Below are 11,691 nucleotides of genomic sequence, written 5' to 3' on the forward strand. Positions count from 1 at the left end.
CATATGTTTTCTTCAACTTCTCTGCAGTGTTGTTGTGGTTCATCATCCTCAGGATTTCAACAGTCACGTTCACAGCCGACTCTTCACCGTAGCTCTCGATCATCTTATTGACGGTGTCCTGCCGGTCTGCACTCTCCAGAAAGCCCTTACGAATGGGCTGACATCCGTCCAGCACCGGCTGAGTCAGGCTCCACAGAAACCTCTTGAACTCAGCAGCATCGAGTTCATCCAGAGTGTATAAGATCAGAACAGGAACCTGCATCTCTGGTCACTTAAAAGAGGGGAAATAAACTGTTATCAGTTCAATCCAGCATCAAAGTTGCGGCCTTCAACGGTGTAAAAAGTCTTGTTTTTGATTGTTAAATGCCTGCGATGAGTTTGCACATAAAGATTTATTTCTTTGTTGAACTGCAAGTTGAACTGAGTGCTTTGAAGGAAGGGGACACTCTATATTTTTAAGGTTACCTAAATTATTTTTACAACAGAGCATTCTTTTCAAGGGTCAATCTAACAATACATACATTATACACAATCTCACAGCAGTTCATGAAATATATGATATTGAATCTATTTGTGACGCTCACGACGACTGTTCATGTCCCGTGTGAAACCAGAAGTCAAAGTTGAGTTATTTGTCACCTAACTTCCTTAATTAAGTTGCGCCACTTATGGTGTTATTTTATCCCAAACCACGATCATTTCCTAAAGCTAACTAAGTAGTTTGTTGCCTAAGCCTAACCAAGTCGATCTTTTCCTAAACCTGAGTAGTTTTATTTTGAAAAGACTGGAGTGGAAATTGATTTGTAGGAAAAAGCACGAAAAATATGATTTATTACCAGTGAGTTATTCTACTCATCACTGCATCTTGTATGAAAAGGTTGGGTGGGCATCTCGAACAGTTAGACGTGATAGGCATTGTTTTTTATTTATTTATCATGCCCTTTATGTCAACATGACGTCATACATCATGTCCTTATTAACTTGGTCCTATTAGTCATTATTCAACTCGTTCAAGTTATCGGCTAAAGCTTGAAGTCACACTAAATTTGGGGAAACTGTTTTTGGTTTTGGTTTGTGCTGCCAAAAACTTGGAACAGTTTACAAAACACATTAAAATTAAACACATTTGTCCCTCTAGGTGATTTTAAATCCATGATTACAACCTACTCCGCTCTTGAACTGTTTTTAAAATGTTTCTATTGTCGTCTGGCTGATTGCTTCTTGTGATTCGTTAATTACGTTCTGTGTGTATTTATTCTGTTTTATTGTACTCTCAAATTAATGAATGACCGAAAATCATGCTGAGCATCACAGAGAAAAAAAAGGAAATTCATGTCTATGTACACGAATCAAATAAATCAAATTTGTTGTTTCATATACCAGCAGTCTCTAAAATGTCGACATGCCAGTGTTCTGCTGTATCTCTACTTACTTTTTACTACAAACATGTTTCCAAAATACACACATCACTGTATAACATATAGGATATTTAGTAACAACGATTTGACAGATCAGCAGGGTCTTTTAAAATATGAATCTCCAATCTAAAAGCAAACTAACCTGAATATCCGGATCACAGGGAACAAAACACAACAAGGTGGTGATGATGGATACTGGAAAACAATTACAGAACACACAAGTAAATAACATAACCGTGATGTTTTATGATGTTTAATAATCCCTGATGATTAGTGTCTTACCTCAGAGGCTCCAGTAATCATCTAGTGAAGACGCAGCAGCACTGTGTGGTCATTTAGTTTCTATATGAGGCTGCTGAAGAGGAAGTTTGACAACTGCTGACAACAAACAAACAGAAGTTGACCATCATGTTACTGAAAACGAGACAAAAAAGACTCACTTCAGTAGTTCCTCACGTGTGAAAGGAGATAAAGCACGTAGGACAACCACAGTGAGACATTTCCCACCATACAATGACATTTTTTCTGACTGTGCTTCTCTCTGTCCCGTTATAGAGACTCTCTGTATATATAGCTACTGTATATATATAATATTGTGAGGGTGCTGTAGTGTGCAGTTGTTAGACATTCAGTAATAAAAAACATGCCAACCATTAGATAATGCCTAATTTGCATATTTAAATATAACATTTCAGAAAACTTGTAATACAACAAATAATTGTCTTAATGTCAGTAATCAACTGGGGAAGTTTCATGGTGATATCTATTAGTTTAAGATGTTGAAGTGTCTCCCGTTAAAGAATCACATGACGTCTCACATAAATTCCACTAAAAGAATAAAAACAAACTTCTGATTAGTTTTCAGATATGCTCTCACAGTTGTCCCACACTGAGGATTTAGAAGTGAAGGTTAGATGGAGCAGCATCACTGTGTTACCTCAGCACCACCTGCTGGAACCAGGTGGAGATCACAAGCAGTCAGATATGACAGGAGCAACACTTTATACAGAATACTACCACTTTAAAGTTATAATGCCATCATTATATCAAAACACAATCTTGATAAAAATATTTCAATGTATTTACTCTGTAATTAGGGTTGGCGACGACCTTAGAAATTATTATTATTAACCCTCTGAGACCCACAATAGAGCCATATTTGTCCTTTTTAGGGGTGTACAGGGGGTTTTTAGGGGGAGATAGCAGGTCAACAGTAGATGTCACATAGAAGTGGTGTACATCATCTGAAAGCTGGGAACCTGAAGATTAATTTGAGATGCAGCTCAACACTGTGTGTAAAGTTGTTCTAGTCATAAATCAGAAATAAACATGAATTAAATAATTAATTATTTGAAATTAATTGTAAAAGTGTATGAGGGTTTAGAACATTATGATAGAAGTATATGATGGTCATTACCATACTCTATTATGTTTCATAAGTTGTTACTGCAATTGTTGTGTTGATACCATTTGCAAAACACATTTTGGTGCTAAATTTAACCATTTTTTCAAGAACTGATAAAAATGATCAATAATCCCTCTAAAATACCACATTAAGACAATAAGACCTTGAAGAACACCATAGAAAAAGCCATGCTGTGATTTGGTATCAAAAACTTTTGACATTATGAGATTTCTGCAAGAACTGCATTTGTTGGTGTTTGGATGGCGAGCACTTCTGTTGTGTAAACTTCTCAGAATCCCCTTATTGTCAATCTAGCTAGGAAAGCCATCCATCCTCTGAATGCTCTAGGTCTCTAGTTTGTGGCTGTAAAGTTTCATGAGGCTGTGATTATCCTAGAGGTCACCACAGGTCAATTTATACAGTGAGGTCAAGTTCCAAAAAATGGTCTCACTACAATGAAATGGTTACTATGGGGACTAACATCATCACACATGAATACAGTTGGACTCATTGGATCCACAAGAGTCTCAGCTTTATGTAATTCAAGACTGTTTAGAGACCCCAGTATGCAGAAATATTCAAACACATCATCTTAGAACAGGCGAAAACAACACATTTATACTGCATGAAAAAATCTGCATGTGATTATCATAAAGTGGGCATGTCTGTAAAGGGGAGACTCGTGGGTACCCATAGAACCCATTTTCAGTCACATATCTTGAGGTCAGAGGTCAAGGCACCCTTTTGAAAATGGCCATGCCAGTTTTTCCTCGCAAAAATTTGGCGTAAGGTTTTAGTGTTTAAGTTAATTAGCCTCCTAACCGCAGCCGTGAGCCGCTTTACTGATATTGTACGACTCTCTTTTTGACTGACTTTACTGAAGGATAGTTAACTATAGGCATCCAAAGATTTATACGCCCTCAATTTATCTTTACAGCGCTGTCGTTGACCACCAGCCTGCTGGTCAGACGGCTGGCTACTTAGCTAGTTTAGCTTGCTAATTCCGTCATGCTGTCATGCAACACATGAAAATAAGCCCAACAGCGAACAGCGCTGGGTCACGGTCCCTCTGCCTCACTCCTCGCTGCTAGGAGACTACTTCGTCGGGAGGAGAGCAGGCGTTAGCTAGCTAGCTTGTCAGTTTCCGGACAATCTAACTAGCTAACTAACTTTAACCAGCCGTCTAATCCTCCCAAAGTGGCCTGCCAGCGGCGTAGGGGTCGGCTAAACTGGTCCCATTGATTAATGTTAACTTTCTCAACTAACACTCGTGATCCTGGAGAGTGAGTGACAGTACATATTGAGAGAATTATTCTGCCTCCGCTTAACGCTCCGGCCACAAAATACGTCATCATGGTCAATAGCAGAAAAGGGGTCTATATAGATGGTGGCCACTTCATAACAATAATAATAATAAATTTATTTACACCTTTAAAAACAAATGTACAAAGTGCTTTACATTGGAAAAAAACTATTCAACACTCTGCAACTTAAGAAAACACATGCAAATACAGATACACGAAAAAGTGACACGGCTGGGACACGCTTCTTTTTCCATGGATTGTGACTCATGAAGTTATTGAAGTCAGCTATCCCTAAGTGGTGTTGAAAAATTTACATTTTCGTCCAAGTTTGTGCATAATCATCACTTTTTATATTGAATAATTTCATATCTTGATTCATATGATATCTAATTTATAATAAAACAACACTAAATATGTACAACAAGGAAATGACTATCAATTTCTGAGAACACTTTCTTTCAGTTTTTACAGACTGACCCTCCTCCTGTCTTCTGCTTACTCGTTATAGTAATGCAGAGTTACAGGAATGAGTCCTAAAACCCAGAAATGAGTCAACATTTTAGCACTTCCTGTTCCCTTATATGGAAGTTAATGTTTGTTTTCAATGGGTTTTTAGTTAGATGCCTGAAATAAGGTCTGTGTCAACACAAGCTCAAGAGATTTTAACGTTTTGGTCTACGATACATTACGATAGCATTAGCTTTTTACTTCTGGTAATTGCATTCAGGCTTCAAAAATCATAAAGTGGTGCTCATTTGTGGTGATTATCTTGCTGAACAAAACTTCTAAGTATCATAAATGTGTGTTTACCACAGATCTTATTTTCTGCAATAATCCAAAGTCCAATGGAAAATTCCTATTTTCCTACTGAGGAAACCCAGTGCGATGCTAACTTCCTGGTAGGCCTAAAAAAAGTCCCCGGAGCGATCTATTCAAGTAATGGTAAACTGCTGGGCTCATTGGAGTACTTCTTCTGACTGATCTAATAGGGACAGAACCGCCATTATGACCAATATAACCGCCAACATTAGCACCAACAACATTGACAACACCATTGACAACAATAGCACCACGACCACCAACAATAGCACCATTACCACAAACAACACTGCCAACAATAGCACCACGATCACCAACATTACCGCCAACATTAGCACCAACAACATTGCCAACAATAGCACCACGATGACCAACATTACCGCCAACAACACTGCCAACAATAGCACCATGACCACCAACATAATTGCCAACATTAGCACCAACAACACCACCAACATTACCACCAACATTACCACTGATAATCACCTCACCATTACTGCAAACATTATTGCCAGCATTACCGCCAACATTACCCCTGATAACCACTTTTCCATTACTGCCAACATTACCACTGATAATCACCTCACCATTACCGCCAACATTACTGTCAGCATTACTGCCAACATTACCACTGATATTCACGTCACCATTACCGCAAACTTCACTGCCAGCATTACTGCCAACATTACCTCTGATAATCACCTCACCATTACCGCGAACAGTACTGCCAGCATTACTACAAACATTACCGTTGATAATCACCCCACCATTACCGCGAACAACACAGCCAACCTTACCGCTAACATTACCTCTGATAATCATCTGAGCATTACCACCAACATTACTGCCAACATCACCACCAACATTACTGCCAACATCACCGCCAACATGACCACTGATAATCACCATAAGATTACCGCCAACAACACCGCCAACATTACCGCTAACATTACCACTGATAATCAACTTACCATTACGGCTAGCAACTTTGTCAAGAATTCCATCAACATTACCGTCAACATTACCACTGATAACCACCTTACCATTACCGCCAGCAATACCGTCAAGAATTCTGTCAACATTACCGCAAATATTACCACTGATCATCACCGTAACATTTCTGGTAAGTTTGGCTCTAGGAGCGATGGCACCAGCTGCACCATCATCAGAGATTTTCTGACCAGTTGGAATACCCAAATCAGACGCAGAGGTCACAAGTGGACGAGAGACTGTTTCCTGGAATTCTGCTCCTCCTGGAAAAATAAAGATCAAGACACAGATAATCAGTAAGAGACACAATTTAGCAAATCTTAAACAGCGTCTACAAACTCATTGATCTACTGCACCTCGGTGTCTTTCCTTTAATTTCTCTGCAGCGTTGATGTGTTTCATCATCCTCAGGATCACATCAGTCGTGCACACAGCCATTTCTTCGCCGAGGCTCTCGATCATCTTACCCACAGTGTGGTGCCGTTGAGGGCTCTCCAGATCAAGGTACCACTTAAATGTATTGAAATCTGGGTCATTCAGGCCCTCCAGAGTCTCCAAGAGCAGTTGTTGCACCAGTATCTTTAATCACTGACCAGGTAGGAGAGGGGAAATTAGTTAGGAGAGAGCATTTCATAGGATGATTTTATTAAGGTTCTGGTGGTTATTGAGCTTCTTATTTCTCAGCTATATTGAGAAATAATTAAGTCCCTTTAACGGGATTATCACCCCTTAAAAAACCTTAACAATGACCCGCTTGCTGTACATTATCCTGCTTATTACACGGCTACTTACTTAAGAAATCAATATTTTGACACAAAAACGGTCCGTCAGAGTCCGACATCAGAGCTGCGCCCATAGCAACGGTCTGTTATACAGAAATTACAGACCGCAGAACGCTGTGATTGACCAATCAGAATCGAGTATTCAACACAGCCGTGTAATAAATAGTTGTCAAGCATTCGATTTAATTGATGTTTAACTGGACAGTAAACACTGGATTTAATACAATATTTTACAAATGAATAAACAAAAAAGTCATGAAAAAGTCATAGTATAGTATATGTTGAAAAAAAAGTCATAGAATAGCATCTATAGCAATTTATAAAAAAATATTAAGAATGGCATAGTATACCATAAAGAATATCATGATATAGTATGTCATTAATAAAATTCATAGTATAGTATATCATAAAAAAGAGTCATAGTATGCTGTGCCATAGAATATTTCATAACACCTGCAGCAGAGACTATCAAATCACCATTTGACATTTTGGACATGTCTTGCGGACCATGACAGGACCAAAATGTGTGTAAGAGTAGCAGGATTTAGACGGCACCAAACTGATTCAACATCATTACAAAACTAGAGTGCACTTTGACCTTGAGTCACGTACACCACGTCCAGCACGGACTGAGGACGAGGAGGGTACACCACGTCCTCCCATCGCTCCTCAGGAATTTCCTCCTCCAAGTAGCTCTCCCAGAGTGATTTTAAATGAACCAGGGAAGTGCAACACAAACAGTGACTGAGAGTCAGAGCTTTTGTCGTAAGAAGAGTCTCCAGTTACAGGAAGGCTCTGGGAGTTTGGAAAATTATGAATTCCCTGATGGATGAAATATGAAGAAATGATGTTCTCTTTTTGTTGATTTGCTGAAATGACGCAGAAATAAGCCACAAGTGGACTTCAGACATAAAAGTTACGGGAATTACTGTTAAATTTAGTATCTGCATGTTCTGTCATTTTTGCAAAGTCGTGTGAGTTTTTGTGGTTGTAATTTCAAAGTGATTTTGGTAACAAGCTAAAGCAGTTAACATTGTTTTTTTTTTATCATGGATGACACTGTTAGTTGTGAAAAATCTTAGTGTTTCATCATTTTAGTAACTGTTATTACTATTTTGATATATTTGTTAGCAAGTCCTACATTCTAAGAACTATAAAAAATTAAAACATACTGTATTGTCTCACTTAATGCTAGTTTCATATTTATACATATTATCTAATGAAACCAACCAATGAAAAAGAACAATAATAAACTTCTTTTTAAGAGTTAAAGCTGTAGAAATGGAGCAAAAGTTATTTTTATAAAACGGTCACTATATCCTGACCGCAAAAATCATGTGCCTCTGTTTCCTCCGGTGCTCCTAATGGCATCTGTAAGATTTCACAGACCGGAGGAAAACAAGCAGTCAGAGCTGATCTGGAGTCTGCCGTCCAGCTGCCGTCTCTGAGCAGCTGTCAATCACTCGCGAACTCTGACCAAACGGTCAAACTAGGCAGCGCTGATCAAATATGAATCAATATTCTGTTACTATAATGCCTATTTCTCTCCTCAAATGTTTTCAGAAACATCTTGTAGTGTACTGTTTAGCTGTAAAATGAGAAAGTTGAGACCAGTCGAGGAAATACCAAACACTGCTCACATGACCGGAGCACAGCCAATAGGAACGCTCACTCTCTGAAATGACCTGTGATTGGTCAAAGTCTCCTGTCATGGCCTGAAAACAGAGCCATGAGGAGGTAGAGAAGTCTAGTTTTCTCTCAGAACACTTGAATTACAATCTGCTGAAAGGTTATTATGGAATTTTTGCCCAATGATGACAAAAATATTCTGTTTACTGCAGGTTTTAAGTCAAACTGTAGCACGTTTTAGACTAATTAGGGTGCAAAAAGTTGAGCCGTTTCTCTCCTCACCATGAAGATGTTGTTGATGGCTTCCAGTATGACCAGAATGACTTTAGCATCTTTGACCTGCAACAGGTTGATGATGGCCTTCAGGGCCCCACTCTGCACCAGATGGACCACTTGCTCCACAGTGCCCCCGCTGGTGAAGTTATTCACTGCCGACACTGCCTCCCTTTGAGTTTTGAAGTCTCTCGCAAAACAATTGTTGCCTACTGAAGCTTTAACTTACTTTAACTGTTGCATATCTGCTGTCATCACCTACCACACCTTATGTATGTGGAGAAAGTAAACAAGAAGAAGCTTATTTTTCAGGCTATGTATCATTATGACAGTTATCATCTAGATAACAGCCCTGGGCAAATAACGTGAGGTGTCAGGTAATGTTAAATATTTGCCTTGTTACCTTGAACGTCAAGTATGTCATGTACACGACTTCCCATTTTGTAAACACGAGCTCACGAGTTTCATTTGAAGGCACCATAAGCCAAGTATAATTAAGTATAATTTAGTTAAGTATATCTCTAATAAGTACATAAAAAATAAACTGAAAGCATACTCTCTTATTTTGAGCTTAGAAGTATACTAATAGCACACTTGAATAAGCTTCTTTTTGGTAAGGACAGCCTGCACCTGCCTCTATCAATGTTCCCAACTTACATCTGTAAACACCAGAGCACCTGGCCAGATGTTTCCTTTGGGCCAATCTTCATAAGATACAGGTGTGTGAATCAATCTGAGGTCTGCTCCTGACTAAGTTTGGGGACTCACTCCTGTGTTGGACATGATGTGTAAAAAGGTGGCTAAATAAATGAAGTTTGGACAAAGTAATAAAGTGTTTCTGCTGATATCCACGTGGTGTGGCTCTGGCTGCTGCTTAGCAACCAGTCTAGCAGCTGCACTGCAAAAAATGTCTGCCCCAGCAGCAGCTGTGGTTTACTCTAACTATTGTCTGTGTTTTAAGTCTGTGAATGTGTGTTTTATTGGTTCAGTTTCAGAACTATTCTAGTTTGGAGAATAAATTAGGTAGATACTGACGGTTTTTTTCAACAACACTATTTATGGAAAATTAAATTAAAGGTGACGTTGTAAAATAGATACAAATTAACCAACTTTAAATCACCAGATCAAATTGATAACAAAGTGAAACACCTTGCCCAGATATAATATGATGATCAACCACATATGTTATTCTGTTTCAATTAGAAACATAGATTACTTCCTCGATATGCTTAAATACACCACAACTTTATCCTCTATAAAATCTAAAATAAAAATTCTGCAGTTCTCCTGTCTTTTAATGATTCATTTCTCTAATGCACTTTTATTTATTAGAATTTGGGGACACATATTACTGCACTGTAACTGTGTTTTACCTGTGTAATTTTATTTTAATTTTTATCCATATTTTATTTTATTTTTGCTTGTTTTTTTTTTTTTTATTATGTTTTACCTTATATAAAGCACTTTGAAAGGCCTCTGTGTTTGAAAGGTGCTATATAAATACATTTCTAATTAGCTATCATTATATTATTTAGTCTTTATTATGGCAGAAGTATGTCGGCTACAGGGACACAATAACAGAAACACTCAGAAATACAAAACTCATATATGACCACTTTAGTGTCACGAGAGGTAGTAGTTATTACAGAGCAATTTATTTTTTCATTAAACTTTTTTTAATCATCATTATGATGTCAGTATTGTACATATTAATGTATATGTTAGCCTATATATGTATATGTTAAGTTAATATAAAAAGCAATTTAATTTCATATTGTTTTGGAGCGCGATGTAATTATCAAATAATGTTTATAATAAAGTAATTTTTGATAAATTTTGAGGTAAATATTGGGGTAATTTGGCAGTAATTCATAAGAAATTTCAAATCAGTTACTTGCTAATTATCACCTAATTACCATGAAGTGTTACAACTATTATTTTTTATTTTTAGCCTATATAATAATTAAATAATGTTTATAATAGATATAAAATAATAATAATAATAATAATAAAAGTCCAGAGTCAAGTCAAGACAGCCAAATAAAGTATTTTTTGATAAATGTTGAGGTAAATATTGGGGTAATTTGGCAGTAATTCCAAAGAAATTTCAAATAGGTTACTTGCTAATTATTATCTATTTATCAGCAGACATGGAAATAAAGTAATAAATAATAAAAAAGTAATACAATGTTTATAATAGATATAAAATAATATAATGATATTTTTAATAAAAGTCCAGAGTCGAGTGAAGACAGCCAAAAAAAGTAATTTTTTTATACATTTTTAGGTAAAATATTGGGGTAATTTGACAGTAATTCCAAAGAAATTTCAAATAAGTTACTTGCTAATTATCACCTAATTACCATGACGTGTTACTGCAATTACTGTATTAAATAAATTACCAGCTATTTATTACTGCTTATTGGGAAATAGTGGAATATAATTATTAAATAATGTTTATAATAGATATAAAATAATAATAATAAAAGTCCAGAGTCAAGTCAAGACAGCCAAACAAAGTAATTTTTGATAAATGTTGAGGTAAATTTTGGGGTAATTTGGCAGTAATTCCAAAGAAATTTCAAACAAGTTACTTGCTAATTATTATCTATTTATTAGCAGACATGGAAATAATGTAATAATAAAAAAATATCAATTACATTTGTATTCTTTTCCTGGAAATGTATTAAATATATTATCTGCTATTTATTACTGCTTATTGGGAAATAGCAGTATAAAATTATTAAATAATGTTGATAATAGATATAAAATAATAACAATAAAAGTCCAGAGTCAAAGAAAGTATTAAATTAAAACGTTTTTTATTAAAAAGTAAGTCAATTTCAAATAAGTTACATGCTGATTACCACTTAATTACCATGAAGTGTTACCATAAGTGTTTATTTTTAGCCTATATAATTTCTCATTGTGTTTTTCCTTCTCTACGTCATGAGTGTTCCTGGTGTCACATGTTGTCGGACCCACATGTCCGTCCATGTTGACACTTTTTGCAGCGTGCGGGCTATAAAGAGAGGGAGTGTCTCTGTGGTTCACACTGAGCTGAGCTGAGG

General features: G+C 36.7%; 1 long non-coding RNA gene across 1 annotated transcript; it reads right to left on the reverse strand.

The window, feature by feature from the left end:
- Positions 1 to 1,803, reverse strand: LOC119484649. Its single transcript, XR_005206059.1, has 3 exons — positions 1,701 to 1,803; positions 1,561 to 1,613; positions 1 to 271 (listed from the first exon to the last, which is right to left on the reverse strand). It is a non-coding gene; the product is annotated as an uncharacterized LOC119484649 (long non-coding RNA).
- Positions 1,804 to 11,691: the final 9,888 nt, after the last annotated feature.

Source organism: Sebastes umbrosus, chromosome 3 (assembly GCF_015220745.1).
Source record: "Sebastes umbrosus isolate fSebUmb1 chromosome 3, fSebUmb1.pri, whole genome shotgun sequence".
Classification (NCBI taxonomy): Eukaryota; Metazoa; Chordata; class Actinopteri; order Perciformes; family Sebastidae; genus Sebastes; species Sebastes umbrosus.